The sequence below is a fragment of the Pleurodeles waltl genome, chromosome 1_1 (genome assembly GCF_031143425.1).
Source record: "Pleurodeles waltl isolate 20211129_DDA chromosome 1_1, aPleWal1.hap1.20221129, whole genome shotgun sequence".
NCBI classification, from domain to species: domain Eukaryota; kingdom Metazoa; phylum Chordata; class Amphibia; order Caudata; family Salamandridae; genus Pleurodeles; species Pleurodeles waltl.
The window spans coordinates 655,977,773-656,003,325 of NC_090436.1; positions in this window are offsets into that span (position 1 = coordinate 655,977,773).

Sequence of the window (25,553 nt, forward strand, 5' to 3'; positions counted from 1 at the left end):
ATCGTAAAGTGGAACAATCAACTGCATGTGAATAGTGAAATATAATGCATAGACTTGGTATAGAAATATTATTTGGTAAAGTATAAACGTATGATTAACTGACCAATAAGGAATTAGGGGATAGTTTAGGCGACTTTAATATAACAACGCAACAGAAGAGAATTATTCAGACTTGTGAATAGAGAACCGACCTAGAGAGACTTGAGAGGAGAAGAAGAGATTTTAGGAGAGATTCAAGATCCATTCTGACATTGGGCTCATATCCACTGACTGAGAGCCTGATGCTTTGCTGATTGACTGATGACCTGAGGACGAAGACTGATTCTGCTTTGCTGACCCATACAGAGGATAGGTATTTATAATGAAATGTGACTGTTATGCATTTTATGCTTTTTCTTTCTAGGTACCACCTGTGCTGTTTTGACAGATCCATAGCTAGATGTTTTCCAAATTTGTATTGCTAAAATGTTTTGCATGAAGCCCAACATGCTGATGCTAATGTGACATTAGTTCAGGGCCCTCACAAATGACTGACAATTTTAGGGACTAATGATTGATTAATTACCTTGCTGAATTCCCTGTATGTTATATCTTTGTCACAGTTGACTATGCACTGTAGCTCTGGAATGTGTTGTGGTTCAAGCTTTGATTAGATTGCATTTCTTCCGCCGCTTTGGGCAACCAGTATCGTCTTTATATGTGTTTCATTTGATTTTGAGATTAAACTATATGACCTTAGCATTGTTAATATAGGGAAATAAACTTACTAAAATTGTATTAAAGGTGTAGGTATTCATGAAGGAAAGGTCATACTGCGTGGTATTTACGGACATCATTGATTATTGATTATCCATTATGTACTGGAGCTTTGGTAAGAACTTCTTAATTGCAAGTCAAAAGGTTCATTGACCTATTCACGTCTCCTTGTAAGTATACTATTAAGGTCTGACGCTCTAACACAGGTTTTGACCATGCACAGGGGGACTGGTCACAGAGCCAGACCTCCAGCCCACTCCTCTGTCCAAGTCACTGCAGGCGACCAAGAAACAAAGCTCATATACTTTTTTGTGTTGCTTTTTTCAGTTGCTTAAAATTAACTATTTTAGGCTGTTAAAGTGATCATTTAAATTTTTTTGTAATCAACAGATGATCTAAACATTGTTGTGTTACTTTTTCATTTAAATTGTCTCTAATTAAATTACTCTCTCAGGTTTGCAAAGAACCTATTATGGTATTTTTTGAAGTAACAATCCAAAATTGAAGAGACTCTTCTCCATTTTGTTCACCAAAGAACATTACTTTGTTGCACTCTATGCAGCCAGTGGCAAACATCTTCTGCCTTGGATCAGTTTATTCTTCCTGTGCTTACAGTATTTCAACTAACACTCTTTTTCTTGTCTCTTTCGCTCTGTTCAACCTGAGCGAATGCCCTGAAATGAAATGCATCAAATGCTTGCTGATCCCAGTGGTGCCAAAAGAGTTATGTGTACTTTAACCCCATTGCAAATCAGTTGTGGAAAGGACAGGAGACTTCAAATCCTTTTCTCCTTAGGGGTGAGTAGAAAGAATTCCTTGACAGGGAATCTATGGGTGAATGCTCACTTCCTTTGTTAGTGGTAGGCATTTCAACCACATCTTATTTTAGAATCACTTTCAATGAAGTCTGTGAACTTGTGTATATCTTTCTTTCCACTGTTGACTCTACAGTTGGAACATTGTCTTTTTAAAAATGTTGAGTTGCTCTCCTCTAAATATGCTTCTCAGTTTAAAGTTGGATGCAAGAGTGTGTGCTCCAAAAGGTGGGCTCATTTTTACTAGGATCCTCAGGATTGTTATTTGAAGATGTGAAGCCTATAAATAATCTAATTTCTGCGACCATTTTTCATTTTGGTGTTACAGGATTTGCAGATCCTCTGTGGTGCTTTGCATAGAAACAAAGCTATGAGACTACAAGTCTTATCCTCAATCAGAGATTCTTGCGTGATCTTGAAATTCTTATGGACTATTGCAGTGGGATAATTTGTTCCTGAGAGTGTACTGCTCCAAATTTAAATAGGTATTGACTCTCTTGCAAATATCATTCCACCTATTATCATAGGCCAGCTCTGCAGCAGAGCAGACTGCATAGATGTTTACGGTACTGTTTTTGCCAATCAAAAAATGTTGCTCATTTGCAATGGCTTCTGGACTGGTAGGACAGAACAGAGGAACTCTAGAGGAACATGGATATGAGAGAAATGAAGAAATGGAAGATGTTCAGACTCAGAATTCAAGATCTCCATTAAAATCCATTGGCTGGAAATGTTTCATCATTCCACCAGGTGAAATAAATTGTCTTCCAAGAAAACAATGTGCACTTGCGTTACAAGAAGCTGAGAAAGGGCATCTAAGGAAAAGGCAGCTTTAGAATATCTTCAGTGCACAATGACCTTAATGTTGGGGATGAACAGCAGTTCAATACTAAAAAGAGAAAATAGGAAGCAGAAGAGGTTAGGACATATTTCACCACGATGCAACATGCCCTTCCTCCTACAAGGTTTCTTTAACTTGTCCTGCAGGAGCAGCAAGAAGAGATTCATTCCTGCTCTGCAAGTGTGGGCTTGCATTGCTTGGTGTGCAAAAGAATGCAAAGTGGAAGAGCATTCACAAGTCAAGTGCTTCTCCACCAGAAAATGTGTAAAGAATAATAGTTGTTTTTAAGTCAAGTTATCAATCAATTGTTCGTGGTGTGTTTTTGGTTCTTTTATGTCTGCAGCCAGGGAAGCAGAGGAAACCTCAGCTTCCAGCAAGTGAGAGATGTTTGACAGCTCTCACTTGTTGGAACCAGAGTGTTTGCTCTGACTTGGCAGGGGCAGTCAAAGACCCCCCCCCCTCCCCCAAGTCAGACAGTTCTGCCCAGGGGGTGGGCACCCTGGGAAATAGCAGGAGCTGGCCCTAGGGTGGCGGTGCGCAGGGCCATATTTGGCTCCAGAAGGGGGGTTGTGTGTCCCTCTTCCAAGATTAGACTTTGCCCTGGGGAGGTGGTGGTCCCCGGGGTCGACAAAGAGCCCTCTATCTTCTTTAAATTCATCCTGAGAGAGGTGGCGGTCCCCAGGGCTGCAGGGTGGCCGTGCAGCCCCCCCACACTTCATCAAATATTTGCCCTGGGGAGGTGGCTGTCCCTGGTGATGAGGGGGGTGGGCAGTCCCCCACACTTTATTCTAGATTTGGCTGCAGGGAGGTAATGGTCCCTTAGGCTGAAGGGGACCGTGCAGCCCCTTGCACACGTAATTTGTTTGGCCCTGGGGAGGTTACAGCCCCCGTGTTAAGTTAGAGTTTAGCCCCAGGGGGTAGAAGTCCCCGGTGCTCTGGGGGAGGCCATACGGGCCTCTCCCATATCAAATTATAGCTTTGCTTTGGGGAGTAGCCCCCTCCCCTGCATATTAGTCTCTGATCACCCTTGAGATGTGGTGGTTCCCCCGGGCAAATACAACTGCTAGGAGGAGGAACCTGTGCATCTCCCCTCCTTTGTAAAGCTCTCAGTTACCCCAGGACCTGGCCCACCCAGGGGCAAAAAATAAAGGGAAGGAGTCCGTCCTTTTTTTTAAAAATGTCTGGAAAATCAGGGTATTTTCCTGCCATTTAAAAAAATGTTTTGTAGCCCTGGCGGGGTCCATAAGGAACCCCTAGAGCAAGGCTAGGAGCTCTGAGTGACCATAATATGGCCCCTAAGGTAACCATAACTCACTCCCCCCACTATGCCCTGTTATCTGATCAATAATTTTACTGCAGATGTTACAGTGACATTATCAGTGGTGTTACTAAAGATGTCATGAGTGCTGTAGTTTGTGGGGTAATTAGCAGTGCATGGCGAGGGCATGAGTTATAGTTACCTTAGGGCACGAGTTTTAGTTTCTTGAAATAAGTATAACTGCTGAATTTCCATGGTTTTCTGCTTTCTATGGTTTTGTGCGAGAATATTCAGAATCTAATTATAACGTCCCTGTAACCTTTGTTTTTTTCAGTGAATTTCTATGGCTTTTTTAACATAAAGTACTTTTAATTACAATACATTAATCTAACCACCGCCATACATGGCATTCATGAGGATGTGACTAAGTCTGCGATGGGTGTGTGAGAGTGTGAGTGGGCCTGTGAATGGGTGCGTGAGGGTGTAAATGGGTCTGCAAATGGGTGTGTCAGCGTGTGAGTGGATCTGTCATCATTGGTGATAACACTATATATGGCAGGGTTGCAGGTAGAAGAAGAGGGAGCCTTGGCTTTAGGTTCTCATGTAAGCATTTTGTAGTTTCCACAACTCATCAAGGCTCTGGCAAGTCAAGGTTGGTAAGTTGCCATCCTTCTGATGGTCTGTTTTTCAGTTTAGTCATGCTTTTCAGTGAGTAACCAGGAACCTTCCCCTGTGGGTCCTTTGTTTTCAAGTGTCCTTTCTTCCTGTATCTCTTCCGTAGAGGAAGGGTGATTATTCTGCCTTCATACCAGTTAAGCATGCTTCCCTTTAAAGTTTTCTCACCAGTTCTTGTGCCCTCAAATTTAATTGTCATGGGCATTCTGCAACCTTTTCCGGTTGGTGTGGGGACATGAATGTCCCCTCACATGGTATACAGGCATCTTCCACTTCCCTGAGGGCCCAAATTAGTGCATACATGGTATCCTTGCTGTTACTTTGGCCCTGGCATTATGCTAATCTAAGCATGTGACAGAGTCCTAGGGCTGTCCCTGAATATGTCAAGTTCTGAACTTGCTCGGTGACCTGAAGGGGCACTCCAAATGTGCCGTCATTATGGGCAGAGGACTACTGTTCTTGTCCTAAGTATCCCATAAAGTGGTGGTAGGTGCATGCCATGTTTTGAAAGAATCAATAGTGTGAACACACGTTTATATGTGTCACTGGGACTGGCCCCACTTTCCTAAAGTTCAACTGTTATGTGTATGTCCAAACCTTATGCTAGCATCCTATCTTGAGTTCATGTATGTGTATGGTGCTTTTGGCACACATGTAGTAAAAGTTGTGTCTGAGTGAGCCTAAGTGATTAAATCAATGATATCCGATCTAAAAGCCCCAGGCCTAGCACAGCACAAAATGGTGGGTGAAGTCTGTTTGCTCAGACAGTGGAAGTGAGTTGCCTACATTTCTGTCTGGAGGGAGGGGATCCAGACACTGAAGTCAGGAGTATTGAGAAATTTCAGGAGGTCTTTAGTTAGAATGGGGCTGCTGATTAGTCTTCCTAAGCACTGTCATTTGATTGATGGTAGGGAAAATGGGTTGTTTGAGTTGAGGAAGTTTTTAGGTCAGGTCTACCATTTTGTCTGTCCGTAATTACTACTTCAGTTGGGCTGATGACAGTCAGATGTTGAAACCTTACATCTCATTGTGCCTGTGTTATGGGTGTCCAGGTTTGGAGGCAGCCAAGTTCTATCTGCTGTGATAAGCAGTCTGATGCGGGCACTTGAAAAAAGTAACACCCCAAACCAGTTGTAGTTTGATACAGTGGTTTCATTTCACTTGTCTGGAAAAGGTGTACCACAGTAGGGCACAAATACCCAATTCTGTTCCAGTTGCAAATCCTTCATACCCAGGAAAGAGGGTGATCCATATATAGAGTATTTGAAAGACTGCTGTGCAACCAAGACTGGTATCTGCTGGACAGTCTGTCTCCCTGCTATGAGAGAAAATTACCTGAAGTCTACAGTTTGTGCTGGCGGAGCTAAGAGTCTGCCCAAACTCCCTAAAAGCTTATCTAACTGCTGAGAGAGGGAATTGATCATGAGGGGAGAGACTTTCTAGGAAGAAAGAGGCTCAATAGTACTCCCGGAGATTGAGAGACATCCAGAGACTTCTGCCGACCTGAGAGCAAGCTGGAAGTGCCCTGTGTTGCAAAGAGTCTTCTTAGTTTCTCATCACTGGTACCTGGTTGGAACGATTGCAAGTACTGATCCTGTGGCCAGGTGAGAGTTGCTTCTGTCATAATTGTTTAACCCAATCTGGGCAGCAAGTGCCAGCAGTCTATGCATGGATATGCATGCTATTATTCTCGTCTGTCTATGGGGCCAATCTACCAAAGTCAGCAAGGGCAGGGCCCTTCACATCCTTTGCGGCTGGCCCCGCACCAAAGCCGGAGCTACTGCATTGCATGACAGTGCCTGTCATATACACAGACTGACTCTTCCCAGACATGGCCTACTCAGCAGCCATGGCATATCCATGTAATGATCACGCACTCTGTCGATCTGTATTGCAAGAGTTAAATGCCAAGAATGAATTGTGAACACTGTTGCCGATTCGTACATCAAGATTCAAATGCCATGAAATGATCGCGCACTCTGCTGATCTGTACTGCAAGAGTTAAATGCCAAGAATGAACCGCGCACACTGTTGCCAATTCGTATACCAAGAATCAAATGCCATGAAATGATTGCGCACTCTGCCGATCTGTATTGCAAGAGTTAAATGCCAAGAATGAATCGCGCACACTGTTGTCGATTCGTATATCAAGATTCAAATGCCATGAAATGATCGTGCACTCTGCCGATCTATACTGCAAGAGTTAAATGCCATGAAAACAATCGCACCACGATTAACCAAAAGGCCCAAAACTCGAATATTTCTGAAAACGGAGTCGGGCCTAACCCGACCTCCGCCTTACCGCCCTGCTCGAGGATCACCAAAATAATGAGGACAGGGCCTGGAAAAGCCTAGGCAGGCGTCCGGAACAGGAGCTCAGGAAAATGCTGCTGCTCTGCACCAGAACATCTGAATAGTGAGCACGTGGAGCTGGGCTGGGTCCCATAAATAGACCCAGACCCCGCCCACATGCCACACCCAGCCAGACTGCGGGAAAGGATTCTAGAAGGGCTCAGAATAGGGGCCACACCCTAACCACTCCCTGCTACAGAGCCTTGAAAATGAACAATACATTGCAAACAGCATTTATGACAGTTCAAGATAAATCTCTGCAATGCAAAAGGTTAACATACTGCATCAACACACAATGCATGAATTATTACATTGCATAAGGATTGGCCTTTTGCATTACGTCGCCCGTAGAGCGCGCACTTTCCTGATGTTGACACATTCGCCATTATTTTCTTGACTGTCCTGAGAAGAGACGTGCTTAACTATATAGCTTAGAGAGACTTTGCTTTTTCTGAACTTTGATGCTGAACCTGATGCCTTGCTGACTGAACTGATGTCCTATTGACGAAGACTGTCACAGCTTGCTGATCCATATTGAAGACAGGTATTAAGACTATGTCACTGATTGTGATGTCTATTTGCTTTTGTTTTTAGGTACCAACCACTATTTTAATAGAGCCATGGTTAGATGTATTTCAAATTTGTGTTGACTAAATTGTTTTGCATGATGCCCAAACATGGTATTCTAATCTGATGTTAGTTGGGGATCTCACTGATTACTGATTATGCTTGCTGCATGTAATAACAGTTGATGTCTTTTCTTGGCTGAAGTCTAAATGTATGTTATTATGTTTTCACAGTTATTCTTGCTATTAATTTGTACTATTATCTTATAATGTATAGTGGCTCAAGCTTTGATTAGATTGCCATTCTTACGCCGCTTTGGTCACCCAGTGTTGTTTCTGTATGTTTATCATTTGATTTTGAGACTAAGGGCCAGATGTAGTAAGCTGTTTGCATGGTGCAAACTGTGAAAATCGCAGTTTGCGCCATGCAAACAGGCTTCTGCGATGCACATTCACAATTTGCGAGTCGGTACCGACTCGCAAATTGTGAATACAACTCGCAAATAGGAAGGGGTGTTCCCTTCCTATTTGCGACTCGCATCGCAATGCAGAATTGCTTTGTGACCGTTGAATGCGATCGCAAAGCAATTCGCAGTTACCACCAGTGTAACACTGGTGTAACTCATTCTCAAAAGGGAAGGGGTCCCCAGGGGGCCCCTTCCCCTTTGTGAATGTTGCCCAAAAGGTTTTTTCAGAGCAGGCAGTGGTCCAATGGACCATTGCCTGCTCTGAAAAAACAAAACTAAATGTTTTTTTTATTTTTTTTATTTTGCAACTTGTTTCCCTTTAAGGAAAACGGGCTGCAAAATAAATGTAAAAAACTGCTTTATTTAAAAAGCAGTCACAGACATGGAGGTCTGCTGAATTCAGCAGGCCACCATCCCTGTGAGTGCAGGGACTCACTATGGGGTCGCAAAATGCGACCCACCTCATTAATATTTATGAGGTGGGTCTTTGCGACCCCATAGCGAGTCGCAGACGGTGTCTGAGACACCGTTCTGCATTCGCATTTGCGATTCGGAAATTCCGAGTCGCACAGACATCTGGCCTTAAGTTACGTAACTTTAGCATTGTTAATACACGGAAATAAACATTCTAACTTTTACATAAAGGTGTGGTTATTCATGACCTCAAGGTCATGGTGTGTGTAAATTACTGCCTCCTATTGATTTGTATTGGTACAGGGTTCATGGTGAGAAAAACTCAACGCGCGGTCAAAAGGTCCATCGGCCTATTCGCGTCTCCCTTGTAAGTTTACTTAATAAGGTGTGACACGCTAACACTAGCAAAAGGGATGAGAGGGTGTAGCACTATGAGGGAGAACTACATGTCGGGGGAACTGCGTTGCATAATAACATACGTTGGATTTATGGTGTTTATTTCTACTGCGCAATTAAAAGTACACTTTTTCTTTAAAGGATAAGTGTTAGGCTTGATACTGAAATTGTTGTGTCAGTTTGGTTGGTGAGTGCTGAGCTTGTGCACACCATACTAACGCCTTGAGAAACCTGTGACTGTCGCTCCCGCTGCCGTGAGAGCCAAGGTTCATAATTGCGAGGTTGTTAATAATTTAACAGGCGGGTGCCAAGGTATCAGGGAAAGCGTGGTTCCAGGTAAGAGCTTTTCTCAGCATTTAGAGCAGATACATGAGAAATAGAAGCGTCTTACTAATAGAATGCCCGATGATCACCCAGGGTGCGGTGTTATGGATCACATGAAGGAGTAAAGTGATTGGACCGGTGGTCTTCTAGTAAGTTTTAATTAACTGCAGCATACATTGGAGAGATAAAGAGATCGTACATTTTGCTGAAAGGAATTTATTTTTTAAAATGTTGATACGACTCTGGAATGAATAGCTTTTCAGCATTGCAGGATCACGTTCCTCATAATTAGTTGAGTACAATAGAGTTAAGAAGGATTTGCTTTCAGAATCATCACTTTGATTATGGAAAGCTTTGTCACGAGATTTCTTTTTCTCAGCGTTGGATATTCAGGCCCAGATTTACTAGCACTTCGTGTGAGTTTGCATCCCAAAAGTGATGCAAACCAGTGCAAAGAGTTTGGTTGGGACTTGCTATCTAACACAAATCAGGACTTATATTGCAAAGTGTCCAAAAGTAATGCAAAGTTGCACATTGTACTACTTGGAGCTACTTTGCCTCAAGGCAGCATTCCATGGGTACTACTTAGGCATACCAATCCAACCACCCATTTGCATTAATGCAAATCCCTAGCTATTGACATTTGTTGACAGGGATTTGCACCAAAACCTTACACCTCCATGAGGCAGGCACAAAGAGAAAACACTTTTTCTGCACTCCTTATTTTCCCAACTTTGCATGTGGGCTGCATTGTGCAGCACACAAAGAAGAAAACTTATTAGAGTTTTTTTTTTGTAGTTAAAGTGTGCCCTTCCAGTACAAAATGTTTGCTTTTGAGGAAGACTATGCCCTTGTGATTTGGTGCAAATGTGTGTCTGTTGACACTAGACCAATGATATTCAAAGTATGGCCCACGGGCCACTTGCGGCACTCCTGACATTCACCTGCGGCCCGCTAGACCGCACTGGGCTCCTGTTAAGTTAAGAGAACACTAACTTTCAGAAAGATGTTAAATAAAGGGGCAAGCATTTATTTACGAGATAACTGAAGGAAAAGAAGCAAATGACGTATCCAGCACCACTTAACTTTAGACCACTTGCAACAAATCAGTGCATTGAGAAGTAGTTTAAAAAAAGTGAGAGTTTTCAAAAAATAAACATAGAAACATTCATGTCTTCTCCCACCCTGACAATGCCAAAAGTGAGCTACGAGGCAAGTCGGTTGTCAAGTGGACCCCTCTGGATTGCCTGGGTTGTTGTTATAGATAGACAACATATAGTTTATTAAATCAAACACAAGAGAAGGTTTTGTACAGTGCATATCCTGAAAACATATCTTACAAGGTGCTCGTACATGTGATAATGAAGAAAAGGGAGGCAAAGTGAGATAAAACAATTGCCTAGGATCACACAATTTGGTCAAGTGGGAAGCAACGTTTGATCGTAGGTCTTCTGGTTTCACATTCTGAAATCCTGTTTCATTCCAATTCAGTAATTAAGTTACTACTTTTTTTACACTTGACTCTTCCAAGGTAGCAATAGCAGGTAGAGAAGGCTTACCCCAAGGTGCAGTAGAGTGATAGTGACTCAGATACTGCATAACACAGTACTGTCAAATCTATGAATCTTCTAGAGACTAGGGGCCTGATTAGGAGTTCGGCAGACATTTTTCACCATCAGCTGAACTTCAGGTTACAGCCACGATGGCTACCTACCCGCTGGACCCATTAAGTGTTTCCCGATGTGTTGGTGGGTGGAAATCTAGGTTTCCGCCCACCAGCCTAGCAGGAAACAGGCTACAGAATTGTCTCCAGCTCCGACGGCAGTGCTGTAGCCCGTAGGATGCTCCAGCAAAGCAGACATTGAACATTGTGACAGTGCTGGGCAGGGGGCCCTTGCACTGCACATGCCAAGTACATGGGCAGTGCAGAGCCCCCCTTGTAGCCTCCTACACCTGTTCTCTGCCAGCGTTTTCATGGTGGTGTTACCCCCATGAAACGTCTGGCAGAGAGCTCGGTCATAATTCCCAGGACAGCGTCTGCATGCAGCCTTGGTCTGAGGGATTAGGATCTTTGCCACCGCCAGGCTGCCGGGATCCAAGATCCTGGCAGTGCTGGTGGTTGGACCGTTAGGATTGTTATGTGGTGGTCGGACCACCGCATAGGCAGCAGTCCAGACCACCACTACGAGTGGGGCGGTTGTAAGACTGCCACACTCGTAATGAGGCCCTAGGTGTCTATTTGAAAGGCAGTCTGGAATGAACACTTCAAAATAACTCCATGACTCACTGACCACACCATGTACATGCTGCGCCTTCCCTATGCCCACCATGCTGCCACTTCAGCCCCACAAAGCACTAGTCCCGCCCTGGGTGCATCAATGCAGCCCTTGGGCACACCAAAAGACCTTACTTTGTGGCCCCAAGGAAAATATTTCTGAGTACCCATGAACTAGACAGTGCAGCAACATTGGTTGCTGTGCTTCAGTTCGTTGCATCAAATATTTATAAATGTGTGCCCAATTCATAACCAGAGATAACGTCATACTTGGGTTGATTTGAGTAAATGTATTGCCAATCAACTCTTTTCTTCTCCATGCAGCTCTATGAAAATTTTATAGATGTTTGGCATTGGTTCGGCTGGCTAATCTATTCCTTTTTGTTATATATAGGGTCAGGATTGTCAAGCAGGTTAACTGATCATCGTCGTCACAGCGCCAAAACTGAGCAAAAGGGCTCCAATTGAGACCATTCTATTCCTTTCATTTTTATTCGACTTGCAAAGCATGCAGGCTTTTTTGTAATTTTTCCTCTCTCGTGTCATCTCTCTTGAATTATGAGCATTATAAAGGAATCTGTTGGTCTATGTATGCAAAACTTTCATCTCTTCCTTTCCTGATGGTGGCCATTCATTCCTTTAGAAAATGCTCTGCCGATCAGACATCCTTCCTAAACGTATCCAAGACGGTCCGACATCTCTTTCACTTTTTCCAAGACATGTGGGTGGAGAAGTGACCTATCAATGTAGAAGTCAGCTACATTTACATATTCACCTTCAATGATGTTTAATGTCAGCAGCTTTGTCAGTCACCCAGTTTATCTTGTCTGCGTATTTTTACCATATTCCTCAAATAGAAAAATCATCCCACCTTGATTTCCATAGAAAAACAGACTGAAATAACAAACTGAGGAAATATCAGTCTATCACAAATATCTCCCTAAAGAAATGTACTTGTTTTAAATTCCTAAATGGAGCTTAATCCGACTAAACTAAGTTATTCCATATTTTAGGACTGGATAGGTCACTGTTAATACTCCATTATCGCTCTAAATACAGTATAATTTAGGGCAAGTGCTTGATAGCAGACTCAGGTAAACAGTAAAATTGTTTAGAGATATTTATGTACGATCAATATGTATGATCGATATGAATGATCACTATGCTGTCAGTCTACATTTTATTTTTTAATCCATGTTTTTCCAACTTTGTTTTCTCAATCTATGTTTTCACAGTTTAGTGAGGAGTCGTGAATCCCATTGTCTGCCCTACGAACAAACAGCTCAAACGGAGAGGGTCATGTGTAAGCATTCTGCGTGGTTGCTCAGTGGTGCAAATCATTGCAATTATTAATTTACCACCATAAAGGACCGCCACGCAGCACTACACAAGCACCCTTGCAACCCTTTCTTAATCTAGGCATTGGGGCCTGATGTACAACCTTCTGAAATTGCGACAGTGATTGGCAAATTGCGACCTAGCATGCAAGTAGGGGAAACATATTCCCTGTTGCAATGGAAGGAGCCCTAAGCAGGAAGTGGCTGTCCTGGGATATCCCTGCACAGGAGGAGCAGCACATGGTCCAGGTCAGCAGCACAGGCCCACATTGCAAACTAACCTCTCTACAGCAACAACAATGGCCAGCCAACAGAGGAGCAAAGGTGCTGAGTAACGCAAAAGGAAAGTGAAGTTCTCAGAGAGAGAGCTGGACATCCTCACTGAGTCCTGCTGCAACCACCATGAGGAGTTGTTTGGGAAGTTGTCCCACACTTTCCCTGAAGCAGACGAGAAAAATCTGGAAGGAAATACATATCCAGATTAATGCCCTGGGAGTGGCTAACAGGTCAGTGGAAGAAATCAAAATGAGGTGATACTACCTGCACTCCAGGGATAAGGAAAGGGTCGCAGCCCGGCACTGTGACGTGCAGGGGACAGGAGGAGGTCCTTCCAATGTGCCCCCCCAACAGCTGCAGAGGCAGTGGTCAAAAGAACTCTGAAGCCGGAGGAAGTCTGCGGATTTGGGTCTCTTGACACATGTGGACCCCCAACAACCTCTGGTAAGTGCAAATTCCCTCATATCCCCACCCGGCATCAACACTCCTGCAGACAACAAGCACGCAACACACCCACACACATTTATCTGCCTGTAAAGTCCATATAAAAGAAGGAATTAACACAATTGGTGCATTATGGTACATGCGGTCTTGTAAAGAAAAAGTTATGTCACTGTCATGCAGTTTATGTACCCACATCCAAACAAATGAGGCAGTGTCACACATATTTTTTCAATGTGTTTCCAATTTCCCAAATAGATACACATGGTGGTACACAGAAAGGGGTATGTGTAGAGGGAGACGACCAGTCCCAATCTCATCTGGGGGAAGGGCAGTGTGACATCTCCATGTGTCCACCAAGTACATTGCTGGGCCATTCAAGTGCAGCAAATAGACAATCCCATGCAGCTGGAATTGGGGGTACAACTGATCCACAGCACTCCAACCCTTGAGGCATCCCCGTGACCAGGGTACGAAGTGTCCACCCTACATTAAGGGTCCAAAGGCGCCAACAGGCACAGCAGGCTACACAAGTACAGGCAGTCATCAGGGATCAGTCTGACGCACGAAAAGTTGAGCAGTCCATGTTGAGGATTCAGCACCTGCAAAAACAACAGATGAGCATTATTGGGCAAAGAATCACCCTGGGCTTTGACAACTTATCACAGTAGATGTCTGCTAACCAGGCCGGGCTCAGCACAAGATTGAATGGCATGAAAGGTTCCCTTGACCAACTCTGCAGAGAGATGGCAGAGGATAGACATCAGTTAAGGCACTGTGAGCACAGCCGTGCTACAAGGATTGATGCGCCCATTAGGGCAATTAGCAGGCTGGCACAGGCCACTACACAACATAGCAGACGTACCCTCACACTGCAGGTCGAGGTGGGCCACTTCAGTGGCAATGTGGCCAGAGGGCTACATCAAATTGCTGCAGCAGTTGAGGCAATACAAACTGCCAGCATTGCCAGTGGTGCAACAGGTGAGGCAGCAGACAGCAAGGTGTCTAGCCTAAGCAGTGTATCCCAAGATGGAGCAGCAGCCTCCTAGCTGCATCACCTACATCTGGCACCCCACATGCTGGACGAAGTGGCAGAAAATGACTGCAGACTAACATGGTGTCTGTCTTGCCACATTCTGGATGGTTCCCCATGGAGTGACATAACCGCTCAACATGTGCAGGCACTATTTACTTTACACTTATGATGGACTGTTTGTCCAGTCCTCTTGTTGCCAACACTGTAATTAAAGTGTTGTACTTTGGCATTTAGAAACAACAGTTCCCTTTGTCATTATTGAAGGTTATTGGGTATATGTATATTTCTTACCGTGCAAAATAACATGTTGTTATGTGGTCTCTGTGCCATCTCACCTCTGCGTCTCTGCTCCCGTCAACTGGCTGTGGTGCAGGTTGAGGTGGGTCATCGCCCTCTGATTCAGATCCAGACACCTCTACGTGGAGGTCACGCTTGCAGGCTATGTTGTGCAAAATTGCACGGGTTCCCAATATATTGCACACTGTTTCAGGGGCATACTCCAGGGCTCCCCCATTCTTGTGTAGACACCTGAAACTTGACTTCAGGAGGCCAAACGTGTGTTCAATTGTTGTCCTTGTGCGCCTATGTGCCATGTTGTAGCACCTTTCCTGGGGAGTGTTGGGAGTCATGTAGGGTGCCATGATCCGAGGATGCGTCGCATATGCACTGTCACCTGTAGAGACACATATGTAGGTTTTTAAAACATGGTAGTTCAACGTATTTACAAGGAAACATTTCTGTGCTCATCCATTCAATCACCTAATAGGAGTCCATCAAAGAAATGTATTTCTAGATGCTAGCATATGCCCCAGTGCTTGATTATATATGAGTCATGCGTCCTCCCTGAGTACAATGCTACAGGCTCTGTAAGGATGTTCTGAGCATTGCACACAACTTGTATGTTCATGGAATGTGTGCTCTTACGGTTCCAAACTGTGTGTTCAATACGGGATGGTGGGCATATGGGCATATGGGTCCCATCTATGCAGCTAATGACCTGTGGGAATCCCGCAATCTGGTAAAACTGTGGTTTTGATTGCTGAATTTCCTTGCTGTCCTTGGCCATCTAGATGTGGTGGTATATGTGCAAGAGCATGATGTCCAGGAAGTTGTTGAAGAATTGTGACAGGGCACTTTGCGATGCTTTTCAAGCCAATGCTATGACATGCTGGTAGCTACCACTGGGCAATAGTTGGAGGAAGCACAAGACCTGAACATGGGAAAGGATGGCATTGATGCGCAGTGTTGGGCTCGCGAGGTGTGTGGCTTTAGGGTGGCAATAAGCTAAAGGATCACTTCACCACTCAGCCTGTACTGCTCAAATATATCCTACTCTGTCTTGTCAAGCAGGGTCAGCTTGACCATGAAGATCCTCTCCTGTCTTCGCCTCCTCTTCTGGTCAGCCATTATCCATGTCCTCCTCACCATCAGGTACAGGGCAGCCATTGTGGGTGGTCACTGATGCATTCTGGGTCTTGTTTTTATAGGGTGGTTGGTGTTAAATTGCATCTGCAAATGGCCCAATTTGTGACTATTCACAAACTGCAACTTGTTTGTTCATGCATTTTTGCAAGTTGCATTTGCTGACTCGCAAAATGCGAGTCGCTTTTTCTGACCATATTTTTTTTGCAACTCGCAAATCAGTTGCATCGCAATTTCGGGTTTGCCACTGCTTGTTGTACATCACGTACAGCCGGTTTTGCATTCGCAAACCCGTTTGCGACCGATTTGCGAGTCGCAAATCGGTTGTACATCGGGCCCTTAGGGCCAGATGTAGCAAAGGATTTGCGCATCGCAAACGGCGAAAATCGCCGTTTGCGAGGCGCAAATGCCTCTTTGCTATGCAGAAATGCATATTGCGAGTCGGGACCGACTCGCAATATGCATTTCAGAATCGCAAATAGGAAGGGGTGTTCCCTTCCTATTTGCGATTCGGAGTGGCATGCAATAACATTTGCGACCGCATATGCGGTCGCAAAGGGTGTCGCAGTTACCATCCACTTCAAGTGGATGGTAACCCACTCGCAAATTGGAAGGGGTCCCAATGGGACAACTACCTGCCCTGAAAAAATACCGAAACTAATGGTTTCGTTTTTTTTTTAAGTGCAGCTCGTTTTCCTTTAAGGAAAACGGGCTACACTTAAAAAAAAAACTGCTTTATTGAGAAAGCAGTCACGAACATGGAGGTCTGCTGACGACAGCAGGCCTCCATGTTTGCGAGTGCCTAGACTCGCTTTGGGGCCGCAATTTGCGACCCACCTCATTCATTTTAATGAGGTGGATCATTGCGACCCCATAGCGACTCGCAGACGGTGTCTGAGACACCGTACTGCATACCAATTTGCGAGTTGCAAATTGCGAGTCGCATGGACTCGCAATTTGCAACTCGCAAATTTTCTTTTTGCTACATCTGGCCCTTAGTTCTTTATAAAGTATTACAGCTGCACTTACATTTTGGAGTTTCACCCTTGTGAATTACTCACTATTAACCAACTGCTCATTTATGTGGCTGTGTTGACCTAGAGGATATACATTTACAATGTTGGGAAACATTCCTTAGTTATGTAAATGCGTCCTTTATCAAAATTTCTCACATGATTAAAACACTTTAAATATATATGTGTGCGAAATTGCTGCACGTCAAAGGGTATGAAATTCGGCATGATGAATTGACAGTAAGATAGGTAATTCCGCAGTCATTTGTGCATTATAACAGCTGATCAACTCACTTTGCCTGACTACCAATACCTTATCTGGCACGAGAGCAATTTCCAAGGCACATTACTCGAGGCTAACGAGTTTGATTTATTACCAGGCCCCTTATATTCAAGCCAGCCCTTAGCCATGAGTGTGATATGATCTGTCTCACAACACACTTGCAGAAAGAAAAGGGATCCTTTATAATTTAAACGTCATTATAACTTTGTGCTGCGAGTACAAAAGTTCACCTGCTGAATCTCTTGTAAGAAACATAAGCTCTTTTGTGGAAAGAGCTGAACTGCATACCAATCACCCTTTGGCATGATGTGCTATTTACAGCAATGAGTGCAGTGCTTAACTTGTGCTGGTGATTGCAGGTGGTGGGCACTCCCACTCACTTTTCCAGGCGAGTATCTGTTTTTCATCACGCGTCTTTGACCCAGGGCACGCGAGAGAAAGACAGAAAGTGAAAAAGAACAAATGAAGAAGAACCTAAACAAGTGAGATAGACAGGCAAGTTACGGTGGGGGAAAAAAGAGGTACGGAATGAAATGAAGACCAGCCTTTCTAGATATTCGAAATCCTATTCCATGAAAGTCCTATAAGAAAAGCTTTGGGCCCTGCATTTATTTTTTACAATCGAACACTGATAGGAAGGGCCTGTGCGCGGGCTCTATTACACATACACAGCAAAAAAAAGGTATGTTTATGACAACTGTTGTATTTATGTATAATGATCAGTAAGGTCAGAATGAAGTCTCCGAACGGAGAACATTACTTCCTCCTCCATTGGTCATCTGGCAAAGCCTTTATCAATATGGTGCTCGAAATGAGTGCCATGCCGCCATTATGACTGAGAAAGGGTGGCTTACAGCCCAGGATGATGCTGCAATTAATTGAACATCCGTGGTGCTTACCAGCAGTTCCTCATGACCCTCCATGAAACCGCAGAAAGTGTGAAACCTCGGCACAGTTGTGGAAGAATCCCTTGGTACTTTTCTCCCAGGTCTGCGGGCGCACAGAATGCATCTTTTTATTAAAGTGCCCTTTCTCCCCTCATGGTCGTCCATGGCTGCCATTTTGACGGCATCGTGTGGGCACAGAGATGCACCAAATAACAACAGAAACACAATACCACTAATACAATTACAAGATTAATATGCACTTTTCAATGACCACTGGTTAAATGTATTTGGTTGTATTAGCACAATTTTGTGAATAACCAACACTTGCAATTCATAGTAATACTGTGGCTAGCTCCCTTTTTTGAAGCATTGTATGAGGCAACTTACTGGCTCTGAGAGGTTTTACCCAGCAGGTAAAGGAAAAACATTTATAGTTCATTATGTTACCTGAGGCTTGTTTTTCTTCTAACCTTCTAAATTAGTATAGGAGGCAATACTAAGTCATAGAGGTTCTGATGATTTTCACTAGCAAAGTAAGATTATACTCGGACAAACTCAATACTTTCTCTGCTTTTTAGATTTGGGCCTCACACTTTTAAGGGGAGATTCTCCGAGCTAAACCATATTTCAAAAAAAAAAACCTTCCCTTTCAAATCTCCATCATCTGTATTTATAAAAGGACCGATAGCACTGGCAATCGTACAGGAATATATTAATCCTGCCACAGATAAAATGATCAATAGGGTAAGGACTGTTTATTTTCTTCAGATGTTTCCCAGTTGTTTACGAGCCGTTTTCTATATAGCGTAAGCCGAGACCTCCACCAATTTTACATAATCCACACAGCGTTTGGGTTACATACATGTAAAATATGTACGGAAAGTTACTAGTACTAACCTTACAGTTGTATCTTGTGTTATACGTGTTCCCCCTCCATCAAAGAACGTGGTAGGGGTAACCTACTCCTAAAGTACATCTGATAGAAATGGGGTTCCTGGTTGGCTAGGGGATGCACCTAAGCCAAGCAGAACCACCCACTCTAGTCAGGGCGAGGGAGTTACACACCCAAAATAACTCCTGCTCACCCCCTTGGTAGCTTGGCATGAGGAGTCAGGCCTATCCCAGAGGCAATGTGTAAAGTGTTTGCACAATAACACAATAGACATGATGCACTATCCCCACTACAAAGGAAACATAACACCAAGTTATATAAAAATAAACTGTATTGAACACAACATTATTAGACTAAACACATGTCAGTAATACCCTGCTACTGAAGCAGTTGTCAGAACGTTACACAGTACTGTTACCCTGCAGAAATCAGGTGTAGTCACTTATAACACACAGGTGATCCATTATTCTGAAACACAAGCAGTAGTCAGTAATAACATTATTATTATAATGCGCATGTCATAAGATTCTCACAAATGTCCATACCAGGAAAATTAGGAAATACATGGCAAGTCATAAAAACAGGTCAGCATAAAATTCCCAGAATGCCCATAATAGGAACGTCAGAAACATGTATGGCAAATCAGGCAAACTTATTAAGAATGCCCCCAAAACGGCATGTTGCCAGTGAACTTGTACCTGTCTTTGTATGTTGTTGGCACATCCAGTGCCACAAAGAAAGGGGGCCCCCAGTGCTCATCAGCGCTAAACCGCGGGCCACTTGGTGAGTGGGGGAGGGGGCAGCACGCACCCCCTCCAGTTTTATACAGGGACCCCTCCTGGGGCCCGCACCCAAACCGGGCGCCTATATTTTCTGTTTCCCCTGGCCCAGGCCACAGCCGACCCTCCCGGGGGAGGAGGCAGAGCTCAAAAACAGAATAATGGACCAAGTGGTGTGGGGGACCTCTTATGAGGCCTCCTCCCTGCCTGGTACCTCCTAGCAACGATGTGGGCCTGGTGGGGCAGGTGACCCTCCAATGAGGCCGCCTCCAGCCCATCCACACAACGCTTCACTTGGGGCCTGACGGGGAGCCTCCGATGAGGCTTCCTTCACACCCGTCCTCCAACAGGAACTCGCCTGCACCCCATCTGGGGCATGAGTCAATCGCGGTCAGCTCGGCCCGCAGCGGTAAGTAGGCTGGAGTTGGTGCCGGTTTGTGCCCTGAGGGTGCTCCTCGGAGGGTCGTTGCCCCAGGGGCACCGCTAGGAGCATGCTCGCTATAGTCCTCACTCTGTGGTGCCCCAGGGGCCCATGACACACGCGCTTTTTACATGCTTGTGTTTTGTCAACGCCCAGGTCACAATTGTGATCCCAACAATTACTCAGCGGAGCTCCTCCTGATGTGCTCCAAGACAAAACACAGGAAGCGCTTTCCAAGGTGCTTCATGAATAGAATCAAGGTTCTCTCAAGGCGCTGCAGGCAGAAAGAGAAAGCGCTTCTTCAGGCACTCTGCTACAAGGGTGAAGCACTCCTCATGTGCTTTCGTACTGAATTTCCAAAAAAGGTTGCAGAGGGCAGGGGCCACAGCACCCAGCCTCTGGGGACACAAGGATGGAGGACAGGGTGGCAGGGCCCATCAATAGGCCAGCACAAGGGTGATGCAGTCAGTGGAAGTTCCTCGAAGTGACCCAGCAGGTCACAGGTCAGAACAGCAGCAGCAGTCCAAGGTGGTTCCTGGTAAGTCGCTCCAGCAGCTTTCCATGTCTAGTTCCAAATATGTTACAGTGTACAGAGTGTCTCACGTTGTGGGGACAAATCCTGTGTACTTATACTCAGTTTTGCAAAGGTCTAACAAAGAGGGGGAGAGGAGGTTCCAACCAGTTACAATGGGTTCTGGGGGTGTCCCCTTTCTCCTCCAGCACTGGCTCCAGATATCAATTGGGGGTAAACAAGCCCTTTGTGTGAGACCAGGGCACAGCCTTTACAGATGCATGTGTGCCCCGCCTCCCCTCCTCTCACCCCAGGAAGACCATTCAAAATTCAGATACACCTCCGTGACACCTCCACCCTCCCTCTGTACAGGCTGTCTGAAAAGTATGCACAAAACCCAACTGTCACTCTGCCCAGACATGGATTGGAGTCAAGGTGCAAAACACCAGAGTCATAAGCACAGAGAAATGCTCACTTTCTAGAAGTGGCATTTCTATAATGGTATTAAAAAATCCACCTACACCAGTAATCAGCATTTCTCACTAACATTACAACCATACCAACATGCCTATGCTACCCCTCATAAATCAGACAATACCCCCTAGACATAAGACAGCAGTGAGAAACCAAATACGCTGTTTGTCACTACCAGGATAGACCACTCAAACAGGAACATGTCCTGCCTTCAACATAAACAGCACCTTGCCCACAGGGCTTGTTAGGATCTACCTTAGGGGGGATGTGCATGTAGTAAAAGGGGAGTTCTGGGCCTGGCAAGTAATTTTAGATGTCAGGTCCTTGTGGCAGTAAACTGTGCATGCAGGCCCTGCGCTAGCAGGACTGAGACAGGTTTGAAAGGATACTTCTGTGGGTGGCGCGAGCAGCGCTGCAGGCCCTCTAGTGGCATTTATTTAACAGGCCTTGGGTATAGGGATACCACTGAGGAAGGGACTTACAGGAAAATTAAATGTGCCAGTTAGGTATAAGCCAATCATACCAACTTTTAGAAAGGAGAGCACCTTAAATTTAGCATTGATCAGCAGTGGGAAAGTGCTCAGAGTCCTAGAGCCAACAGCAAGAGGTCAGAAAAAATAAGAGGAGGGGAGCAAAACATCTGGGGATGAACCCACAAAAAGGGCCAGGTCCAACAACATCTCAGCCCCGATTTAGTGACTTTCAACTAGCGCAGGTGTATTCAAATTGGGGGGTCTCAGGTGATCCTGGGGTCCGGATTGGCCATGCTCTGAACAGAGGAAGCATTATGCCGGAAACAGGTCTTTGTTTTAAAGGGAAAATATGAGCAGCAGTAAACATTCTGTAATGGGCCATCACTGACATGTTTTGTCATTTATATCCAAGCTGGCAGTATGTGTCAAAAGGGAAGGGACTCTTTAAAACCCCCAATTCCACTTCTACTAATCACACTGTAGACACTTTTACACGTAAGGCCTGCCTGACCAGAATAGTATATTTGGCAATCATGACTGCATTTTAAAAACGGTAACGGAACTTAACTGTAATGTTTAAATTAGTCTAGACATATTTGAGCGTTGCCAATTTATTAGAACAATTGTGAAAAATGGTGGGGGGGGGTGATTACTTTTTTTTCCCACTGGGTTGGGGGGCTGGCGGCATTAAAAAGATTGAAGACCACTGATCTAGCTAGAGATGTATTCCTAGGCTGAGGCATAATTATATGAGTGCAGCGATCCCCTTACATCAGTTTACTCTCATGAAACAGGCTTAGAAGTATGACAGTAGTACTCTTAGAATTCAGGAGTAAGATAGGAGTACTGCGAGAGTAATTCACAACTACTCAGAACAAAATATTAGTGAATCAACCATTATGCTTTTATGTACTATTGTAGAAGTAATTGCTGTGTAGCTGCAGCACTTTCTTACAACTGCACTATCTTGTAGTCAAGTCTCGGCTACAGGCAGTTTTACTCCTCTGTTGGAGACATATTGTTTCAAATACATTACATATACTGAGAGTGGTCTTTCGGTCAGCCTCTTGCTCATGATTGGATGGTATTGTTTTCAACCTCATTTCCCTGCACCTGATGCTATGGCTTTCCTCCCTATTCCTCCTACTGTTAACATGTCTGTCACACAGGGCCAGATGTAGCAAAGGGTTTTCCCCATTCTGTGTCAATGGGAAAATGTGTTCGTACATATGGCCCACAATGTTTTATTTGACTAATGTTTCCCTCCACTGCTGACATCGGAAAACTATTTTTGTTTTTACTGTTTCTCTGGCATAGCAGACCTCCTCCTCCCTCTTGCTTTCTCAGTTCTACTCCTCCCATCCTATTTATTTTATCCTTGGTATTTCACCCTGCCATACACACTGAATGCATGGATACAGCTCTCTCAGTCTCTCCCTCACTCCGTCAACATCAATCAAAGTTCAGTGTCTGTCTCTCTCCTTCTGCCTTCCCTGATACATGTTATGTTAGGTGGATTTTATAGCGCCTAATCATCAGTGAGGACATCCTGCCACTTAGCAGGCTTGTGGGGCTGATCTCTTGGGCCTTACTTGAAGATCCAGGTCTTCAGCTTCTTGAGGAATTCAAGAAGCGATGATGAGGTGCTAATGTGATGTGGAAGGTCATTACATGGTTGAGGAGTGTACCTCAACACTGCGGACACCAGCTGTCTCTTTCTCTCTCCCTCCATGCTTGCTTAGCGCCCCCTTCATCAACACGTGAACCTGAAAGACAATTGTATGTCATTTTCTTGTTTGGATTGTCATATCATGTTCTCACTTCCTATCATGTTTTAGCATTCATCCGGCAATTTTGTACCAAACTCTCAATTGCGAGGGAGCTGTTCAATGACAGAAACCAAGTAGTTATTTTTTCATTACGCAGGCTAGTATTTTGATCAGAAAGCTGTTGCATCGCCTGCCCACTTTGAGAGGATGCATCTCAGCTCAATACATTGCAGTTGGCCAAAACTCAAGTTATCAGGTAGACTCAGTTGTCCCTCCTTCTCATAGCTAGCATGGCCATCTTGGTAAGCTAAACTTGTTACATTCTTTTCTTGCCTTACATTAAATATTAATTAAGTGAAGAGATGTAGCTTCATATAAAATTCTTCTTTTATGTGATATCGCTCATCTGCTTAATGCTAACCCTTGATATCTATTTTACCCATAGCTTTCTCCAACCTGAACATTGTCACGACTGGGTCAATTTTTCTGTTTCTTATCATACGCTGTAGGGGTGTGTTTACAAGGGGGGAAGAATAGGAGTAATGCATCTTTGGTAAATGATTGTCATTGCTGTCAGGAGTAACTACCACTCCCCTCTAAGCATGATTGTTAGTTCTGGTGCTCTTTGTAATAACAAATTTCGGCATTTGATCCACAATCATGGGCAATGTAGTAGGTTAGCGGCCCACCTACTCTACGCTGTAGCATGCAACCTGAGGCCAGATGTAGCCTCAGGTATAAATAAAGGGACTGTCAACACCTCATGCCGGAGTACACACTTTAGTAAGAATATGCCTGTGTCTCCTTGGCAATCACAGCCTGCCACCTTACCTCCGTAAACTGGTGATATGGGACTTACCCACACTTCCCTTTGAGATGTAGCTTCAGCACTGCCACCTCTCCACTGTGCTCCCTCACTGTTGCAGCCTCCCACTGCATTCTGCAATGCTTTCGGCTCTTGGGGCTATGCCCCACCCACCAGGCCTATGCTGTGGCTCTTGCAGACCTCCACTGCAGCTCCCATGCCACCGGCTAGGCCTCGAGACACAGAGTGTGCAGCCCGTGCACCAACCACCCAGGTATGACATCAGAAAATCCACATGCTGCCTCCAGCCGATACCTCCTGGAACAGTACCCAAAGCACATGGAGAATAGTGACAGTGTTGCCCCAAGCACACAGCATAACCCATAGAGGGGGTGCTCTACTGGGCAAGTTGTGCGTGACCACCTCTCCAGTCTATCTCCACTGCTACATGTGGTGAGCGAGGACCCCTGTCACTACATGTACCGTCTGCCATTGCCTACATCAGTGTGCTATCCATCACACCATCCTAGATTCCTTCACTACCTCAATTTGTACTGAGTGGCCCTGAATCATGTCACAAACTCAGACTGGACCAAGCCACACTGCTGAGCCTTCCATGAACGTCATGGCATCAGCTGCTCCACGAGCACCAATGCTCAGTGCCTTAGTCCTCCTTGCTGCTGATAGCGCGTCAGAACCTTGATAAGTAAACTTACAAGGAGACGCGCCTAGGCCGATGGACCTTTGGACCACGTTCGGGGACTACCCAGAACGAGATATTTTTCTGGCATCACAAACCAATATATCAATAACCCAATCAATATTCACAATAACTAATCAACAAGTTAGTCAATAACATTCAATAAGAATTAATAAATTGAACACACCATGACCTTTCAGTCATGAATAACCACACAAATTTAGTTAGGAGTTAGAATATTTATTTCCCTACTTGTTACAATCTAATATCATCTCCATTATTCTCATTAGCAATCAACCTCATTAGTAACTCTTCAGATTTATAATCAAAACACAATTAATCAATACATCGAGAATATTAATTCAGCATTAACACATCATTATTAAGAACAGCTTAGCAAAGTCTTAGAGTGCAGGATTCAACACAGCAAGAACTCAGTCATTTGTCTATTTGCGTCAAATATTAGTGAACACCTTAACTAACCTTGAATTAGCATCAGCATGTTGGGCTTTATGCAAAACAATTTAGCAAACACAAATTTGGAAAACATCTAACTATGGCCTCTATCGAAAGAGCAGTTGATACCTAGAAAAGAAAAGGCAAACAGACAGTTTCAATTTTCATCAGATAGTTACCCCTCCAACGAATCAGCAATCAGCTTCAGTCTTCATCCTCAGGACATCAATTGATTCACCATCAGCAAAGATAGGACAGAGCAAAGTCTCAGTATGGCATAGCTAAAGAATAAGACTCTTCCCTCATATGGAGGAGAAGTAAGCATCAGGTAGGATTTGAATAGAGGATGATTAAAATATCAGAAGAATAACCGGCAAAGTCTCAAAAGTATAATGGCAAAGTATGGCTTAAAGTGGAATGTCCCAATAATGCCCTGTTT